Below are 21,749 nucleotides of genomic sequence, written 5' to 3'. Positions count from 1 at the left end.
CTTTAAAAAATACTGGAACCATTTTTTAAATGAAGTGATTTGCTACATTACTTTGCTTCATCATCTAGGCGTATGTTTTTTTAAAAAATAAATAATACAAATGTGCTTATAATGAAAAACCACTAGCCCTGGTCTCAACCCTCTGTACCAACTCTCCCACTCCTGAACTTGCATCTCCTTCCCCAAACACACAGGCAAACTTATTAAGCCCTTTTCATTTGGCATTTTCCTAGTTGTTAACTTCATATCTCTAAATAATATACTAAGTCTCTCTTTCTTGATTTATCGACTTTGGAAATGGTGCATTGACTCTCTATGATAATGGAAATTTAAGTCATATCCACGCCACCCCACCTTCTCTCTCTCCTCCCTACCTGGTTCTCTGGCTATTCTCAGTCCTCAAAGTTGGTCTTAATGACACATTTAAGTAAATAGAATAGTGTGGTTAAGAAATAGGGCTTTTTGTGCAAAATTGAGGTTGACCTAGTCACATAATTCCCCGGTTTCCTCCTAACAGATTTTCAAACTTGGAGTAACGATCATATTTGACCGAGCATCCATTTAAACCTATAAGCCAGAGCCACTTTTTTTTCAAGGCAAGACCTCACTTTCATCTCAGTCTGAGTTGCATGAGGCTTTTAATATGAAATCACTTTCCATTCAGTCCAAAGCTTCCTTGTTGCTGATGAATGTCATACATAATGAAAGATTATATCCATTTATCCTCAGCAGTAAATCATTTATCACACAAGGGAGATATATTATTGTGAATTCTGATCAAAGCTGCCCACTTCCTTTCGCCTGCAGAAATGCTGCACCCTGTTAGTTGATTGTACAATATCCTGGGAGAAACAGGGAAAATTACGCTGTTGAATGAGGGTTCAGCAAACTCTAGGAGTCTCTAAAATGGCTTTTAAAAAAATCATGTTTCATGTAGAACCTTCTATGATCCAGGCGTGTGAACTGTAAAAGTCTTTCCCTGCTTTCTTCACTTAATTAAATCAGAAAGCTGTGGGACTTTTTGCAGCTTGCTCTGTGATGTCTGTAAAGGGATTTGTGAATGACACTGTGTGGATATTTTGCCCCCTTTCTTAGAGAGACAATAATTATTACCACTTCTTTTTGAAGCACGCTGTGAATGGTTTTATCAGTTCGTTTGCTAATGAGCTCCGTCTCTCCTTTATAATGCCAATCATAAAGATGCCTTTTAAATAAGATTTATCTCTCAGATTTATTTTCTTTTCACTCTTCTTTATCAAACTGTGTGCTGCTTTGCTGCAGGGAATCACCCACACTACATGGGCAAGGAACAAGGCTGCCTCTTTGATCTCGTGTTGATAGCATACTCTCTCATTGTTTCCTTCTGAGAACAGCGAATTCCAGAAAGGATCTCACAGGCCTCCAGAAGAGTGTCTTCTTATGTTTTATCTTGGAAGTTTAGGTTATCACTGCTCTATGTTACTTATCTGTGTTCACTGCTTTTCAATTTCTATAGCATGGGTATTAAATTTATGCTGAGTAAAGTGAGATGCAGAACGAAGCAGAACACCCTCTTTCTTCCTTTGGTCTCACTTGGGCTGCTGGCCAGCATGACTCCTACAGTTTATTCAGAGTTTATGCAAAGTAGTAGCTACTGATCCACACAATCAAGCCATAAATCTGCACCTAATGTTTACACACAACGTTACTTCATTTGCTCTTCATCACGTTCCTGACACATCCTTTCAATACTTTGGCAATCTAAGAGCTAGCTATTGAAACTCGTTATTTTCCCCTTCAGACTCTGTGAGCTCATTATGTCCCTTGTACGGTTGGTAGAAGTAAATACAATGTGCCCAGGCTCCTTATCCTTAAAACAAGAGATTGCTAAATTTATCACAACAGGATATAGTTATCGCAAAATTATTACACATTAACTTTCATCGAGGTGTTCTTACTGATGGTTCTTACATCTGTTATTATTCACATTCTTTTACTCTCGTACAGTTACGATTGCCAGATCTAGAGAATAAAATACAGGACACCCAGTTAAATTTGAAGTTTGAGTAAAGAATGAATACATTCTTACTATGAGCGTATCCCCAATATTACATATGTGACCCACTTAGATAAAGCATTGTTTATCAAAATTCAAGAAGAGGAAGAGAGAGTGAGGCATTGAGCTCTTTCTGTCCACTGTGTGAGGACACAGTGAGAAGGTGACCATCTGCAACCCAGTGAGAGAGCCCTCACCAGACACGAACCTTGCTGGCACCGTGATCTTGCAATTCTGCACTCCAGACTGGGAGAGAGTAATTTTTTGTTGTTGGAGCCACCCAGTCTGTGATACTTCATTATGGCAGCCCAAGTCGACTGATGGCAACATTAAATGTTTTATTCTGGCTGAGTTTTATATTTCTTGCTGAATTGGGAGAGGACAAGGATGGTTATTACCTTTCTTCCGTTGACTAGTCTGGACACATGAGTCAATTGCTCTTCTAATTCCAAGTAAGTAGAGACAAGTGAAGGAATCTGCTGATGATAGACCTTAAGCATCAGAGAAAGTCTGTGATTGGCTAACTTCTCAATCTTAGAACATCGTAGTGAACATAATAAAGAGGAATCATAGGGAGTCGATTGACAATAAATCCTGGTCCACTCCTGGCTAGAAAATATCAAAGGCAGTCATGGGAATTTTCAATTAACTAGGAAAGTGGGGGAAGAGAGTCTGATTCTCTGCTGATTTTTATGTTAGAACCTAAATCGTCTGCCTAAAATTTCTGATTATTAGACATATTTTTAAGGAATAGGGGTGACGTGTCTGTGCCTGCATGTCTGAGTGTGTGCACACAGGCACGGAGCATGCACTAAATTAGAACAGAGATGAGTACCTGAGACCTCAGACAGGTCAGTCTCAGACCTCTGTCACACTTCTGTGTGGCAGACTTGGGGGTCATTCTACATCCAAAGGACATGCCTCTTCCACCATAACAGGCTATCACCCTTGAAAACTAGAATCTCACATTTGTCAAAACAGATTTTGTGTGTGCTAGGATTATTAGTAACGTAGCATTTTAACGAAGTTAAAATTAGTAAATTAGTAAATTAGTAACGTAGCATTTTCTCAATCAATTTGGATTGATGAGGTAAAGCTCCATCTATCCTCCCCCTGTCCTTATTACCCCCTAATCCTTTCATTCTTGAGAAAGGCAATTAGTATTTCAATACCTCCAATATGACAGTGAAATATAAAGTATTTCTGCAAGAATGCCCATATCTTACTCCTTTATTTACCTTCTTAGCCTAAAAAGAGATTATGGTTTATTTCAGATGCAGTAAAAGCAAAGCTAAACTAGATAGAATGACTTTTTCAGCCCACATAGCTGCTTTGGGTAATATTGCTATACACCCTAACCTATGTAACACACTCGTGCTTTGTTATGTGTTTTAATTTTATCAATGACGTAGTAAGCCTGAAGTGAAGCTCTTGACCAGATAGGGGCAGAAATCTCTATAAGGACCAAAGCATTAATTTAGAATGAACTTCTCAGCCACCGATTGTCCAAAAAAATGAATTGCCATATGTGGGAGTAGAATGACTTGATATAAATGAGTTGCTGTCTCTCTGATAGTGATTTGGCCAATGGAGTGTGTGCTTAAAGAAGTCCTTGATACTCTACATATGGTCGAGAAAAGCTCACATTTGAGTGAGCACCTATTTGTTATATATTTTTTTAACTTCTCAGACTTTCCATCATTCTTTTCATTTCTGTCTTTAGGGCCCAAATATTAACAGAATGCAGCATGCCTCCTGGTTTTGAACAGATGCTTTCAGATTCACTTCTGAAATCATAGCAGTCTTATGATGATGAAATAATTGGCCTCCATCTACTTTAGAATTCAAACTTTGCTAAAGGGAAATTTTCAAAAATAAATCTCTATGCTTTCCTAAGATTGCAGGTACAACTTCATTAGCAAGAAACGCCATACTTGTAAGATGAATGACATTTTAAGCCACAGTTGCCTCAGCCATGCAATTTCTGATATTTTTGAAAGCTATCGATAACACATTGGAGAACTTTCACGAAGTTTGAAGGCGGTTTGCAGTTTAAAATAATGCAATTTCAAATTCTTCCAGTTATCGTTGAAATGATTTTGGAAAGGCTGTACCTACAGCCAATCTGTAGGTAATTTTAATTCCAGTTGGTTAACTTAAATATCTTGCTGTCTTAATTAGTGCTCCTTTTAAATAAGAGCACTTAATTAAATTTAAAGTCAGCTAAAGAAAGCTTACACTAATCAGTTTCACAATATTCTCCATAGCCAGACCTAGATCTCAGCTTCAGCAGTGATTGGCCGGGAAAGCAATGTGCTCTAACGCCATTAATAACTTGAGGCTGCAGACCCTTAGCTAGAAAGGTTCTTGGGCCATCCAACACCCATTTGCATTCTCAGATGGAGACCCGTTGGGGAATTCTGGCCCCCTGTCCTCCGCATCTCTTCAATGCTGGGCAATGCACTTGCCCTGCTGAACTCCATTCTCTGTGTTTTTGTTTGTATTGGTTTTGGTTTTGATTTTTAACTGAGGACTAAAATCAAGAATTAGTCTGAAATCAAGAGATGTCATTATCAATCTTTAATAGTAGTGCCCCTGAAGAGTTTTCCCATCCATAGGTGGTGATTACCTGCCATTCATTCATTCATTCATTTATTTAAAAAAAACCTTTATTTTTATTTATTTATTTGAGAGTGAGAAGAGAGTGCAAGGAGGAAAGGAGAGGGACAAGCAGATTCTGTGCTGAGCAGGAAGCCTGACAGTGGAGCTGGATCCCAGGATCCTGAGGTCATGACCTGAGTCAAAATCAAGAGTCCTATGCTTACCTGACTGAGCCAGCCAGGCGCCCCAGTGATTACCTTTTAAATTAACATGAAGCTCAGGAAGTTTCCCTTTAAATCAGTGACTAGTTTCTGTGACGTGGTTTGCTTTAGAGCGTTTGGAGATTGAATAATAACTTACAAACCTAGGTCTTTAATTCTTACTGTTAATTATGGCTTCAGTTCATGATATTTGGGCCATATATTCAAATACTAATCTTGGGAAAAGTAGCTGGTCATATAATGATCTATGTATTGTTTTTCTATCAACAATGGAAATTCCTCTGATTTTCCGTGAAGAATGTCAGCAAGTACCAAGGATCAAGTGAGGACTTTAAAGTCCTCCCCAGTTGAGTTTGCTTCTAGTTCAAATACTTACTGATGTGAGATGTGGGGATCAGATACTTAACCTTGGGAATCTGTTTCCCCCCTTGAAAAGCTGTGATGATGATTTCAAATCCAAAGAATATTAAAAAAAAAAAATAATAACATTTATTGAGTGCCCGCCATGAACCACCAGTATTATATAATTTATTCTTAATAGTAATTCTAGGTGAAAGCTACTATTATTACCTCCATTTTACAGGTGAAGGAAAGGAGGCACAAAAGCCTAAATAGCCAGCAAATGGTTGATCCTGGATTTACAACCAGGCAGTGTTCCAAACCAGCCTGCCTCTAAAATGGAAAGTTTAAATGCTTGATGATCTTTCCGTTTTCCCCAACCAAGGTCTGACATTGAGGCTGAAGAGAATTGGCAGGAGATAGAGAAGAATACCTGGAGGGGTTGTTCTTTTCTCGAATCAGCGTTTAATAGGCTCCTTAAAATTGGCAGACTTGTATATCACTGACAAAATGTCTACTTTCCTGTAACATCAAAGAGTAATTGTCATTTTTTTTGTGTGTGTGAATATAAGTTGATACAGGCAGGAAACAACCCACACAGTTTGCCGCCTTTTCTCTTGTGAAGTTAATTGATTTCTGCTAGTTCAAATTTTATGTCTAAAATCAAGTTTCCAATAAGAAAGCATGTATACTTTCTCTAATGTGAATGCAGAGACCAGGCTCTACCCAGGGATTGAAGCAAACATTTGAACAGGTTTCTATCCTTCACTCATTTCTCTCTATAAATTATGTCAAATGCATCTCTGCAGATATGGCAGGTATACAGCCTGTAGTCATAAAAATGGCCAAAATGCACGTGTAGGATATCAACTATGTGTGCTTGCTCATTTTTGTCCTTCCTGGTATCACTCGCGTTTTATTTGGGTTGAGACTGGGAAACAGGAATGTTAAATGATTTACGTAAAGTACATCTATGCAAATACTAAGCAGAGAAGTGAGACTTGAAACTCAACACTGTGAGTCATTATGATAAACAAGAGGAAGACATGTGCTTAGAGACCGTGTATTGGCTGGGCGATCTGTGTGCGTAATCAATACCCTGACAATGAAGACAGAGTAGGAATGGAGAACAGTGCAGTGAAGCAAGGATGACACCTTCCATTCATGAGTAAATGACCAGGAAATCAACCAATGAAGACTAAGGCTAGTACAATCCCCTCCGTGGAAGAGTTTTCAGGTTGTTTTTGTGTTATTTTGTTTTGTTTTTCTAACAAAAGGAAGAGGGGAGATGGAAGAATAATCTGGAAATGTAGGGAGGCTGTTGGTCACAAGTGAGAGTTCTTTAATTTTCACTCAAAGTCACTAATAGGATTAGCACTAGTGTAGTTGTTATTCAAGAAATGGGTTCAAAGAAATCAACTAGCATAGCGTATTATAAGAGAGGAGATGGGAATGGTCTGAAGTTAGCAGTGGGATTTCTGTGGGAACATCAGCAAGTGATGGACTATTTTACAAGTCTCTTCCTTTGGGTCGTTCACATCCAGGCTGGGTGATGTGTTGACCACTTCTTCTTTACCACACCAGACAAAGCAAGTATTGAAATCCCGCTGACAATCATACATGTTGTATTTTCTCATCTTTGCCAGTATTCTCTTCTCTTTCGCCCAACAATTGCTTTTTAAAACTTTTCACTAAAACTGGGCTTTTTCTTAGGGATAATAAAGAAGAGGTAAGATGAATAGAAGGGAGAGCTTGTTATTTTAGATAGAGCTGAACAAGTAAGATGGGGGGTAGGGGTGGCGAGGGCCAAGCTGGAAGGATATAAAAAGTAGAAAAGGAGATGCTTGCATTTGAAACTACACAAGGGGCCCTATCCCTGGAGAAGGTCAGGGCCCTGGTTTGTGATCCCCCCTGAGGCTCACCAGCAGAGAGATACTGGGCTCAGTCTCCAAGCTCTTCCCCCTACTTCATTGCCAGCCTGAGCTTTCTTATCCACGGTTACCCTAACACAGTCTCCCTTCAACCTCTTACCTGCCCTGCCTTGCTTTGGACATTGTCTCCTCAACTGTGTCCTTCCCTATTGCCTTTTAAATTTGGAAATAAACAATGCAAACATCATGATCAAGAACTTACTCGTTTCAGAGGTGACAGCTCCTTCACCAGAGTAGATAAATACAAAATTTAAGACTAATCTTTTTTTCAAGGTAAAATGTCTTAGCTCTTGCAGACTGAGTGTGTTCTATGGTTGTTTCACTGTTGATAATAATTCTCCCATTTTCTTTACATAACTATTTGTCAACCTTGGCTGTATTTTCTGTTGTGAGTCTGCTCCCTGCTCCTACGCCCTTCAACTGTAGAATCAAAACTTACCTGGAAAAACACCAGGGAATATTGGAATTTTTAATATTATCACTGTGATAGGATGTTTCTAAGGGATAAAGAAATTCATAGAACAGGAACTGGATGAATTGAATGGAGATTTGAAAGCAATGCAGAATAGGAAAAGAAATAGAATATTAACCTAGTGAAGATTTGTGCTTTTTAAAAAATATTTATCATTAGATTATAAACATATTTTCAAGATTTTATAAATTCTGTCATGCTATCTTAGATGAAAAAAGACCTTTTTATTATATGGATTTCTGTTTTGCTTATACCTGTATCCTTCAAAAAGCAAACATCTTAACAAATGAACAGAAACAGTCTCAAAATCCTCCCAAGACTAACCAAAACCAAAATAAACATACCATGATATTTCTCCAAAAAGTGCTTGTTCCACTGTCAGAAATCCTGCCAAACTCCATCCATGCAATAGATGTGCATCTTGACTTTTTTTTTTTTTTTTTTGCTCTGCTTTATGTCTTCAATATCGTCATGAATTCAATCCACTGCATTGGCATTACCTGCTGGCCCATTCGGTCTTCACATTTGGATGGGTCTGAACTTATCAAGGTGACATATGTGTGATTTTTAAATGGAAATTTTAATGTGTCATTCTTAAAACCCAGCAACCAATTAGCAGAGACACTGCCTCCTTAACAAAGGAGCAGGACTGGCTATGCAGCCAGTCACACAGCCTCTGGCGGGTTTCCTAGCCTGGCTTGGGCTGCTCCAGCAGCAGCAGCATTGCCTATCTGCAGCACGCAGGGATGAAGGCAGCATTGAAGGCCCTTGCGGGGCTCTCTTCCAGATACCCCATGAGGCCCGAGCACTTCAGAGTGGGCTCACACCCACAGAAAATCAGTTTAAGGCTAGAAAAATGTCAAACATCTTTCCATAGTTTCCCTACCACACACAAATGGAATAATGCATTGTAAGTAACGAAGAACCCCTTAAAAAGCAAAGCAAAACAAAACAAAACAAAAAAGCACTTTCCCTTAAAAGCAGGCATCTCCCTAGGATACCATTTTCATATTAAATGAAGATGCAAAGAGGAAAAGAGTAAAGTGTGCTTCAGATCTCCCACATACGTTGGAAATAAAACCTCCAAAAAAGTGAATACGCGTCGTAGCCCACACCCAGCCCATAACTCATCGTTTATGGGGAAATGAAGATTGAAGCACTGTGGTTCTGGTAATTCTGAATAAAGGCACACTAACGGCAGTGGGGCAGCTCTTGGAGAGCAGGAATTTTTTTTTTTTCATCACAAATGTGCTTTGGTCCTAAGTATTTTCTGACTTCCTACCATTACAGGCCGAGTGATATGCCTGCTTTATTTCAAGTGCGATAAATAAATAAATAAATAAAGTTATGAAAATATGTGGCTGCTCAAACAAACTCTTTCAATAGCCCGTTGGGTGTCTGGGGCATCCATATATCAGGAGTCTTTGTTCTTAGTCAACGAGGAAAATTGCCAGATAGACTCCAGAGTGCCAGGCTTAAGAAGGTGCAAAAGAGAGCCTGCCTGATTACCTGGCTTCCAATTTGGCTCCAAATGAAAGCCAGTAAAATTACCTCTCTGCCCTTCAGTTGCTGCTCCCACTGCAATAGACCTTATCTAATGCTTTATTACACCCAAAAAACAAAGCTTATTCTAAAGACAGAATTCACAGCTCTCGTCTCTGGCAGAACGGTCTCTTTGAATTCTTTTGTCAATTTCATAGATTTCTAACAACCAGAGGATTGTTTTTTAAATCTGATTTTTATGCCGGCAGCACAATTTCCTCCTCTGTAAGTAGGACAGATTCATCCCACAAGCGACAATGGATGCTTCCCTGCTTAACTCGAGCATGACAGATTAAGCTTCCAGCAGACCAGTCAGTGCCACCTCTCCGCTTACAGAGACAGGCGTGGGGGCATCGGCCGCATTTGTTCCTTGACCTGCCAGCTGATGAGCTGATGCTGTGTGAGGTGGCCAAGCAGCCCTGATTGAGCGAGCTTTGTGAAGACTCGACAGGAGACTGGCAGGGCTGAGGTGACATGCCTCATCGCGGGTGCTTCCAGGCACATTCCTGGCCTCCAAACGGCACCTGCCTCTGGAAAGTTGCCTTGTACGATGCCTTTCCAGAGAGCAGGCGCTTTGCACATGTTTGTGACTATAAAAGAGAAAAACGAGGAGAGAAAAATATGAGTTTAGAGGAAATGCACAGAGACCTTGCATGTAGATATAGATGCCTTTCAGATCTTAGCAGATCTAAAATAAATGCTGTTATTTCTGGCCAAGCAGTTAGGCGATGCTGACTTGAAGAATAGCTACATTAAAAAAAAGAGAGAGAGAGAGAGAGAAATTAGCAAGTGAACAAACTAATAAAACGCGAAGAAGATAAACAGTAGCCAAAATCTGATTAAGATTTGATCACTTACATCAGAAAATGATTTTTTATTAGCAAAATGACCCTTAAAATATGCTTCCAAAAGGGCATTTGCAGCCTTTTGGAGACTAGTGCATTGCATCAAGAAAAGACCTGCATATACCTGTGTGCAGAATTATAATCTGAAGATAACTATTACGTTTCTACGAGGGCCATCGTAAAATGCTATTCAATTTGCTCATTAGGTATTCCATCTAAAAGTATAAAAAAGCAAAGCTGTGCTGGGTTTTCTGCACATAAATAGACTCAGATCCGTCTGCCAGTGTTAGAAGACTGAAACAAAGCGAAAGCATGAATGTACTGTTCTCACATTTGTGTAATTGATGGCTATTTTACTTGTTGAAATCTTTCACAACCACATGCGTATGTTTGTCATTTATCCCCTTTTCTCAGGTGCAAAGAAGGCTACCAAGGAGTCCGTTGTGATCAATTTCTGCCGAAAACTGATTCCATCTTATCGGATCCAAGTAGGTCAAGCATTTTTCTTCTTTCTCTAACGCAATATGTAAGCAGTGCTTACTCTGAGCAACGGTTGCTAGCTCAGCTGAAGCCTGTATTTCGGTCGTTTGTCTCTGAATGCTGCCAAGGGCGGAAGCTGGTGACAGGCGTTAACGTTCAAAGCTCTCGCTCAGAACTAACTTGGTCTAAGTCTAGGTCTGCTCTTCTCCCGAGATGGGACCTGGTCTCCAGATTCAGCTCCGCCGCTGACCTACACTGGAAACTCCAGCAAACCCTGCTCCCTTAGCTTTCAGGCTCCCACCGCCACCGATTACGAAAGCCAGGAAATAGAAACAGAACAGAGCTCATTATTGATCTAACAGAATGTATGGAAACTACAGTTTCATATTGTTTCTTACCCTTTGCTTGGAACTGTGTTAATTTTAAACCTATTAACCTTTACCGTACTTGCTAAAGCAAGAAAATAGGCATATAAAATTACATAAGAAGTTCTCAAACTGTAAAAACCCCATTTTTAGCAACACTATTTGCATATCACTGATTCTTGGACTGTTGGCAAATTCTTTTTTTCATTCATGAAAGAAGACAATTTGCCACTAAGAAATATTGCTAGCCCTTAGTTTGTTGTTTCTATATGAAGTAAAAGGTAAGATTTGATACTGATCTGACCAATTCTATTCAAATGTGAATTTTTTTGCCATATTTGTAAATAATCTTCTCCTACAATTGAATCACCACTATGGAAAAGAGATTTTTATGGAACCAGCAGTTTAGTTCAGTGAGGATCATGAAAGGCATTTCCAAATCACCAAGACAATGTTATGGTTTTCTGAATACCAAACACGCATAAGACAAACTTCAACAAAATATTGTGTGTTGACGACAGAACTTGTCCTGCTGTGAGTGAGGACACCGCCGTATAATGAACTTGTCTAACCATCTTTCAACATCTTCTCAAAATGCATATTTTCATCCCCCTCATCCTCCTCCCAACACGGGCGCCGAATTTCCACCTACATTTCCTTAGGAAGTGCAAAGTCTTTTAAAAAGGAAAAGTTCTGTTTAATTTCATTTAATTGTGTTTATCTTGGCAAGACGAGCTACGATACAATCTTAACTACCCATTTCCTTGAAATGTTACTCTCCTTGAGAAAAGTGAAGGTTTCCTAAAATTTAGCAAGCAAGCTAGTCATGAATTATCTCTTTCTCTGAATTGCAAGACACTAGTGTCTAGGAATTACCCTGATGGGGGACAGTTACTAGAGTGTGTTATATTTGTTTCATCTTGAGATTTTGCCACTCACTAAGCAGATGTCTCAAACGTATGGTTGTGTTGGACACATGGATTTGGAATATTACGAAGTCCGTGGATGAATGGGTTTGCTAATTTGTTTCTTCTTGTTTCTTCTTGTTTCTTCTTCTTCTTCTTCTTCTTCTTCTTCTTCTTCTTCTTCTTCTTCTTCTTTTTTTTTTATTTTGGCTGATGTACCTAGTTTCCCTCTGATTTCCCCTCTTCTTTCTTCCTCTTCTCTTTACTTCCCTTCTGTTCTCCTCTTTCCTTTCTTCTAGTTTTTCACTATTTCTTCCCTTTAGGCTTCTTCCTTCCCTTCCCCCCCCTTCCTTTCTTCCTTCTTTCGCTCCTTCCTTTTACTTGTTATATATAGCCATGGGATATCTATCAATAGGATAGAGGGCAAGGCATGGGGGCAAGGCTTGCATATGGTATGAAATAGATGAAATAATCTCTCTTTAGACAATCTAATCAAGCCCTTGCCATCCACTTAGATATCATAGTCCATCTCTGCAAAACGGAGGATGAGGCCCACCATTAGGACTGTGCTCCTCAAAGAAAACTAATCTCATAATCACAGTCATTCTCCTGAAAACCTAGGTCTTATATGCATAAAAATATTTAGTGCAGCAGTATTTCTAATGGTGAAAAAATGGACACATGCTGAAAACCAACAGCAAAACTATGCTTAAGTAAAACATCATATGGTATATCTATAATGTTCTATTAAATTACCATTAAAATGATACCTGTAAGAAATATTCCTACTAGGTGAAACAGCAACATAGAAAATTATTTTCATATAAAATTGCAGTAGGAACATCCCTTGGTCCAATGGTAGAAAAATAAATAAATAAAACCTATCCTGAAATGCTGAAAGGAAACTTTTAGTATTTGGGTTGTGGAAGTATATGGATTTTTTTCCCCCTTTTTCTCCTGTTTCCTGTAAAATGGCATAAGATTATGAGAGTCAGAGCTCCAGAAATCCTTGAAATAAAAACTAAAAAATAAAGCATTGAGAAACCCAATGGCTGAGTCCCCAAGACAGAGTTTAAATGGGAAAAGCAGGGGTGCCTGGGTGGCTTAGTTGAAGCTTCTGTCTTCAGCTCAGATCACCATCCCAGGGTCCTGGGATGGAGCCCCCCATTCCTGCTCAGCAGGGAGTCTGCTTCTCCCTCTCCCTCCGCTGCTCCCCCTGCTTGTGTTCTCTCTCTTTCTGCCAAATAAATAAATAAAATCTTCAAAAAAATAACAAAATATAATACATGGGAAAAACATGATAGCACCATTTGTGCACGTGTGCGTCCATTTATTTATGCAGTCCTGAATTCACCACACCGTATTTTCTGAGGATCCACCAAGGACCATCTAACTGGTCAGATTCTGTTAGTACAAAGGGACACACAGAGGTTAGGCTCTGAGGGCCCCGCCGTCTAGTGAGGGAGAAAACACATGGACACATAAGCATGGGCATGATTCTGATGGAAGCACTCCCACCTCTGTGACCTTGGCGGATTCACTTGGCCCCTGAGCCTCAGGCTTTTCACCCAGAGAATGGCACCAATGATTGTTAGAGGCACCTGTCACCCAGCCCGACGAGAGGTCAGTGCCGGACGAACATTAGCCCACCGCCGTGACTCATCAGTATAATCACACTAAGACGTGTTTAGAGCCCACTTGTGCCCGGCCCCATGCCAAGCGGCCTTACCTGGATTATCTCATAACAGCCTCACAGTCACAGTCCAGCAGAGTTCTTGGCAACTGCTCACGTTTTATAGATGAGGAAATGAGGCCTTAGAGATGTTAAATAAACTCGCTCAAGGTCACGCAGCTAGTTAATGCTGGAGTCTAACTTCTGATCCAAATGACTCCAGGGCCTGAGCCTTCGACAGCCGGGCTCTCCCTCCCCCCACCCCTCCTTCCTCCCATTATTTCCACTATGACATTTATCACTCTCAATTTCATTGACTGAAACGCAATGACCTGCGGCAAACATCATTCTAAGGAACAATATTTGCACAATTTTCATATCTTAATGCAGCAACTTGAGCTTCCATAGAGATTTAAATCCCTAATGAAATTTTCTTGTCAAAATTCTTGCTGAAGGATCGTTTAATTTGCTGCACATGATATCCTCGAATGACTCTGTGCTCAGGAAATAAGCTTCCCTCCAACAACCGCCATCTTTTCCCTCCTCTCTCCCCTTTCTTCTCTCCATTCTTCCTTCCTCCCTCTCTCCCCATTTGCCAAATCCCTGCTCTATTTTAGTGAAATCCCAATTAACAGCGGGTTAGAAGCCTCTGCCGGTCTCTTCTCCCCAGGCAAGGCGGAGTCAATCGGAAATGTGTATCTCTCCAGTTAATTAAAATAAATAAATAAATAAAACCTCATATTACATGCATTTGGGGAAATAATGCCAGCATGTCACTATGAGAGGGCTCAATGGCTGCTATGACCAGAGTCTACAACATGGCCCCAGGGTAGGTCCTTAGACATGCTATTACAAAAACTCATTTTTTACCTGCAAAGAACCTGTGGTTAACCCCACTCAGGAAGACCTGTATACATACACGGATCAGACTTATAGAGTGTCTTGACGTCAAGTTTTGAAAAAAATACCTTCTGCATATAACTGTCAGGTGAATCGAACCTTCGTACGGATGCAGTGCACAGAAGCGACATTCCGATCACAAGGATGAATAGTAAGCATGGGTTCAGAAGGAAGATGGGAAGAGGATCAGACTTTGGTCAGGATCCAGAGGCATGACTGACTGTGGAGGACCCGCCTCCCGCTGCTGCCAGCCAGCCCTGCCCATGGATAGCAGCAGGCAACTTCTGGGAAGCCCCACCATCTTCTAGACAATTTCTAATTTAATTGCTTCAGAACCAGTCCCCTTTCCCACAAACACAGGATCCACCTATACACTCCTATCCGGTTTTCTCTTCCTAACCTCCTGCACCCACCCAGTCGGGTGCCGTCTTCAGCCTTGAAGCAGAGCCAGATGGAACTGAAGAATCATAAGCTGGTCAAGGATTCAGGCGGACATTTTTCTGGGTCTCCTCTCTGAGGAGCATATGCCAACCTGAGTTATCACCAAGATCCTCATGTCATCGCTGGCCAGTGGAAGCCTGAGAGCTGCTCCAGAGAATGGATTCAGAACGGAATCAAAGACTGATGTGGGTGGAGAAGATGCCCATCCACGGCGAGGCTCCTCCTGGGGCTGAAGGTAGCCATTCCCAAACGTAGCTGCGACTCCTCTCTTCTTCATCGCCTAACACCCAGGGTCCCCGTGGCTGCCTGCAGGTGACAAGTGTGCAAAGTCATCTAGTCTCCACCGAGGGAGGATAGAAGAGCACTTTTGGATCCAGTCCATATGAACTGTTCAAAGAAGAATTTCCATGATTTACAGATCTAATAAAAATTCAGCAGTTCTTGAATGGGGCAGCATCCAATCTAGCAGGTAAAAAAGATCTGATGTGAGTGATTTTTATAGACCAAAGAAATAGGAAATTACACTGGGTGTTTGCTGATTGGTTAAAGCAGGGTTACTTTCCTTATACGCAGCAAAGAGAAATCTTGGAGCCAGGTCAGGTAACTTGTGCTGAGCAAGTAAGCGCGGATTGGTTGACCTTGGCCTTCCTTTTCTGGGAGAGCACAGCACAGAAACGGTTCAGTTTTGATTTGCTATTGTGGGGCTTAGCATAAGCAATTCCGTTTAGGCCAAATCTAGTTATTACAGTAGTGATTTACATTCACACTTTCGTTTCTTCAGGTCTTAGAAACCAGGCTCTGCTCTTAGAGTGCCCTCTGAGATGCCAGGAGCCTGGTCTGGCCATGGTTCAGAGGAATGCTAGCAGCAAAACTGGTGTGGGTTTAGACTTCCCATCCCACCAGACTGGGTTTATGTGACCTCCAACTTCCCAGGAATAATCACTTCGGGAACCCAAAAAATAAATTTGCAATAGCATGTGGTTCTGGCCTTAGAGGAAGTGCTGGCAGTGAGCCAGTCCACACAGCCCAATTCATAATGGTTTGTAGGGACAATGAATTCATCAGGTTGGAGACAGTCCTCCCCTGTGTACCAGGAAGCCCATTGGGTCATCACTCACCCATGCTCAAACCATTCAGCTCAGGGCAGAGTGATGCTCCTTTGCTGTGCAGGACACAGTGAGGAAGAAGGAAACTTGAGAGCTTCCTCAGATTACCAGTGGGGCGCCCGGGAGCCCAGGCAGGTGTTGGCAAAGCAGACGCAAGAGGTTTCCTTGAAGAGTATCAGTTGGGACTTTCCCAAAGAGACTCATGCTCTGCATTCTTGCGTTTCTGCATTTCATGTAACACAGAAAAAAGCTTTCTGGATGTCAGCAGTTAGATGGAGGAGTGCAACAAAAGGGGCTCTGGATTAGGAATTAAAGGGTCTTGGTTCTAATCCCATGGCCACAGGCCTTGGTAAAATCATAGTGTCATTGGGTGTCAGTTTCTTTACTGGTAGAGGATCCTGGTTAAAAGGAGAAAATGACCCTCAGTACAGAGCAGGCTGTCCCTGCAAGCCGCTCAGAAGTCAGGCGCATGGCTGATGTAATACATCCTTTTGTTTGTTCACTTATTTATTCCCCAAATAATTAGGCACATCGAAGTGCACCATGCTATGGGTTCAAACAATAATAATTAAGGATCCTACCATCAGTAAGTCATAGTCTCGTAAACTGCGTTTATTTAAATTGAATTGTAGGCTGCAAAGGAAGTCATGTTCACAAGAGAGAGAAATGATTTTTCACTCATTCAAAATCTTACTAATAGTTTGAGATGGGGTAAGTTGCCTGACCTTGATAGGTTCTGGTTTTCTTCTTTATAAAATAAGATATAAATAGTCTCTAACACATATAGTTATTGTTAGAATGAAATAAAATAATTCATTCAGAGAACTTTGTGCTTGGCACATAAAGAGAGCTCAATAAATGTTATCTATTTTTATCATTATGATTGTATTTTAACTATTACTATTGCCTTTATAACTACACAGTGTATAAGGCACTGAGACAGGTACTGCCAGGGATTAAAAAACATGAGGCATATTACCTGACCTCCAATATTTTCAATTGCATAGAGGCAAGAACAAAATATATAAACAAGTACAAACACACACGCACACATAAAAGACAAGACAGCTTAAGGAAATATAAAAATAGGTGGGCAATAAAAGTTTACGTAAAGTGAAGGGGAGAGATTTGGGTTGCTCATGAAAGACTTATCTAGGAGGGAGTATTATAATGAGCTTTTCACATGGGGTGCTGTGGTTTCGTACACAGGCTACCCACTGCCCAACTTTATAAGGATCATTCACACTAGAATGGGAAGGACTTGAGGAAGTTGTAGAGCATAGACCTGGGAAGGAAATTTCCATTAATAAATTAGTTGGAGAAGAAAAAATTTCTTGAGGGCACAAAGCATCAACTATCACCACTTAACCCTGGTCCATTAATCGATACTGATGAGACAGGGTGTCTTTCAGACTGGAATCTGCTCGGAACACTTATGTCCCCTACATTAGTCTGCTCTCCAGTAGCCATAAAAATATGTTAGCAGAATGGATCCATATAAAATCTGTAACTCTTAGTACCATTTTCTGGCCTTGAAAGAGAAGAAGTAACAGCATTGTCAGATTTTGACCATACCTGTGTGAATTTCATAAAGTCTATCGGTCCTGTCAGATCTATGGCTTCTTCATTCAGTTGCTATTATCTTCAAATATGCCCTTTTAATTTGTACAAAATATGTAGTTTACAGATTAAGTATGCAAATGTGCACCGTTTCTAGAACACTAGGAAGATAAATATACTGATAAAAAAGAAAAAAATTCCCAACATCACATCATTCAGAGATAACCACTAATAATCATTTTAGTGCATAACACTCCCAACTATTTTATTTCTCTGTGGAAATACTGCATAGTCAACCAATACATTGAAGGCAGGGTATCTTGGGCCAGAGGGAAGGACAGCTGTCCTTGCCTCCCTTAGCTTCTCTGCTCTGTCTTCCCAGCTTGCTCACTGCTGCTTTCCCTAATTTAGCCCTGGCTTTCTGAGGGTCTACTGCACCTGGGACAATGGTGGACTGGCCTTAGGCCTGCTCAGGAGCCTCTCAGGCTGATCTTCAGACAGCTGGCATCCTATCTTTTTGTGGTCCACAGCTAGTCTCCAGGACCTGCCAGCACATCTGTCATCCCAGCATGCTCAGGAGAGCAAGCCATTCATATGCCTCTGTCATCAGACAATCAGGACCAAGATGGCTTTCTTACCCATCTTTCTCCCACCCCTTTTATATTTGCAGAGTCAGCGAGGGAGATCAAGTGTTCTGGAATGGCTCTGGATTATTGGATTATTTCCTTTATACATTCTGTACTTAGTGATTAGTCTCACACTTCATTATCTATTATCCATTATATTGACACTGTAATCAAATCTGAGATAGGAAGAATTAAATTCTAACATCTTGTTACATAATATACTAATTTTCCTTACAAAGTTGGGATCATTCTGCACATATATTGTAATTTGCTTTTTTTGCTCACTTAATATATTATGACCTTTTCCCCACAGCATAATATAATCTTATATTTTTCTAAACTCTTAAAGAGTATAACGTTATAAGCATGTCATATAAATTATTTACCAATCTTTTATGCTGGATCATTTAGTGAATTTCCAATTTTTCCTGATTACAGTGACTGATTAGCATTATGCATATCTTGTGGTACAGATTATTAAGAATGCATTTCTGGACTTTTAATACACTTTGATAACTTTTCATCCTGAAAAGTTTTGTTAATTTATATTTCCATGAACACAGTAGTAGAAAGTTGATTTTACATTTTCCACCAGAACTGGATAGTATTTTTTAGTTGATAATTTTATAAGGAAAATTGTATCTCGTCAATGTTTTGAATAGAATTTCTTTGATTACCGGCAAAATTGAATACTTTTTCATTTGTATATTGATCAGTCTCATTTCTACTTTTAAGAATTTTTAAATTCTTTGCTCACTTTCAAACCTGGAATTTTTTGTCTTCTTTAAAGGAGTTTGTTATTTTGAGGATAATAAATCATGCACTATCATATATTTTATAATTTTTCTAGATTGCTCTTTGATTTATTATTTGTGTTTTTTGACACATACAGAAGTTTTACCTTTTATGTGATCAAATCTATCAGTTACTTTAAATGTAGTTCATATGTTTAATACTTAGACTTCCTTCACCATGAAATGAAAAAAATATTTTACTAATTTAGCTATTAAATTTTTATTGTCTATATAATTTATTATTTACCATATGTGTGCATATGGTTATGTATAGTCATAATCTATCTGAAATTCATATTTGCGTGCACTTAGAGATTAAGAACAATATTTTAAAAAACAGCTGAAGAATTCTCCTCGCCGAATTTATTGAATAATCTGAAGTTTCCTGATTGATACAAGAAGTGGTCTTAATCATATACTCCGTAATTATGTGTATTTGGTGCTGTTTGTGTTTCTATCTATTCTCTAGATAGAAATAACACCACAAGGGTACTTAATTTTAAGAAAATTTTTAGAAGATTTTATTTATTTATTTGAGAGAGAGAGAGAGGGAGGGAGACATCGATCACAGGGAGGGGCAGCGGGAAAGCAGACGCCCCGCTGAGCAAGGAGCCCTATGCGGGACTTGATCCCAGGACCCTGAGATCATGACTTGAGCCAAAGGTAGCCACTTAGCCCACTGAGCCACCTAGGCTCCCCTAATCTTAAGAAATTTACAATATATTTTACATTTAGTAATGTTATATACATGTTTTTTCTTGTTTTTAAAAAAGATAACTGATTAACTATAGTTCAGTCACTTACTGTAGAGAACTAGTTACACATATTTTAGAACAACTTCTAATGTTTTGAAAAGCAGCTATTGTTTGATTTTAAGTAAAATGTAGGGGGGCGTCTGGGTGGCACAGCGGTTAAGCGCCTGCCTTCGGCTCAGGGCGTGATCCCGGCGTTATGGGATCGAGCCCCACATCAGGCTCCTCCGCTATGAGCCTGCTTCTTCCTCTCCCACTCCCCCTGCTTGTGTTCCCTCTCTCGCTGGCTGTCTCTATCTCTGTCGAATAAATAAATAAAATATTTAAAAAAAATAAATAAAATGTAGGATTTGGAATAGCATATATGGTGTGAACAGGTGACCATATAACTTACCATCTAGGATACTTAGAGAGTGAAGGACAGAGCCATGAATAAATTACAGTGACCAAAAATATGTGAAGCAGTACAGTATGGTCACCCAAATTTGTAAAATACATGTTTGCAATTAATATATGAGCTTTTAAAAGAATAACTTGAAGGCAATCCACTGCAAAATGTGGTAAGATTATGCATAATTTTTCTTGCCCGTATATTTCTTTATTCTCTCAATTTTCTATAATACATATTTTTAACTTAGTAATTATTAAAAGAATGAAAATAACAACAGACTTTATTTTTTTTTAATCACTGTGTGTCAGGCCCTGTTCTCAGCGCTTTACAAATAATCCTCATATGGCCCTGTGAAGTAGATACAAAAGAAGCCCCCATTTTAATGATGAAACAAATGAAGCAAAGATAAGTAAAGTTATTTGCCCAAAGATACACATTTAGCAAGTGGTGGGGCTAGAATTTGAACCCCATAGGTTCTGCAGTCCAAACATGAAAAATGAAGAAGCAGATTCAAAAGTTGATAGCAAAAAAGTCAATAATGACCCTTTCTCATAGAGTTATAAATATTATGAATCCTCACATCACTCCCCATTTCTCTGAACATCATTATTTTTCTATGTGACTTTTCACACTGCTGTATTTTTTTGGAATTTGAGGTGTCTTCTGACAGATTGTGAACGGGTCTCCATACGGTCCTGTGGGCCAAAATGAAGGATGAAGAACACAGTTCAGTTTTATCTAGTTTTATCTTGAGAATTGCCACTTTGGTCCCTCGCAGAATAGGGCAGGCTCCAAGCCCAGAGTGTGAGGGAACCCCAGCATGTCCTGTGATGGTGTTCCATGTTCATTTTGGTCATTAGGAGTTTGCTACTGCAAGGTGTGTATTCTACCCACACCATGACTCCCTGAAGAGAAAATCTTAACAGGGTTCTTGCTGTCTACCTAGCAGACACTTACACTTGCCGTTGGTATAAACCAGGAGTTGAGTTGCCCGCTCAGGGAGACCTCCACCTCAGGATAAGTGCTCAGCTCCCACCCCATCCCCCACTGACCTTCCCCCACTATTGGAGAGATCTCGATAGGGTTCTTATTACTCAGATAAGCTGTTGGAAGCCCATAATTCATGCAGTCTTCAATACAGTTTAATTTTACATACATAATATTTTGCAGTTTATTTCTATATTCATCGTAGTTGACTTATTAATTATGCATGAGAATGGCTTCCCTCTCACATACATTTAGACATTAATGTAACTTTCTCCCAGTAACCATAATATATTTGTCATTTTTACTGAAAATCTATGAGGCAACAATCTCTTGTGAGTATTCCAATGGCCTTTTTATCTGGAAGTTTCCAACTGATAACGCTTTTTGGGTGTGTATAAGGAAGAATTAGAAGGAAAATGATGGAAGCTTTGGCCAGGAATACCTGAAGAGTAACAGCAAAGAAACAATAACCACAAGACTAAATTGGTCCTCACCCAAGGGCATATGGAGCATCTGGGATTACCCTGCTCCTGTCATTTTGTGCTTCCTCCTCATACTCCATTTTGGATAAACTTCAGTCACATTTAATAACATTACACATATCCCTAAATAGTTATTACTGCTTTCTACAAAACACAGAGAAAACGGTAATGCCTTTCACCTATGTGAATAGGCTTTTCTAATTGGCTGTTATTCTGTATGATGCTGATGGTGGGAGACGGCCAAAGTAGTTCAGTACCAAGCACACCCCCCCCCCCCCGTCCTCCTTTCCTTGAGAGGCCTT

The sequence above is a fragment of the Ursus arctos genome, unplaced genomic scaffold (assembly GCF_023065955.2).
Source record: "Ursus arctos isolate Adak ecotype North America unplaced genomic scaffold, UrsArc2.0 scaffold_7, whole genome shotgun sequence".
Taxonomy (NCBI): domain Eukaryota; kingdom Metazoa; phylum Chordata; class Mammalia; order Carnivora; family Ursidae; genus Ursus; species Ursus arctos.
Note: the sequence above shows the minus strand (reverse complement) of the source record.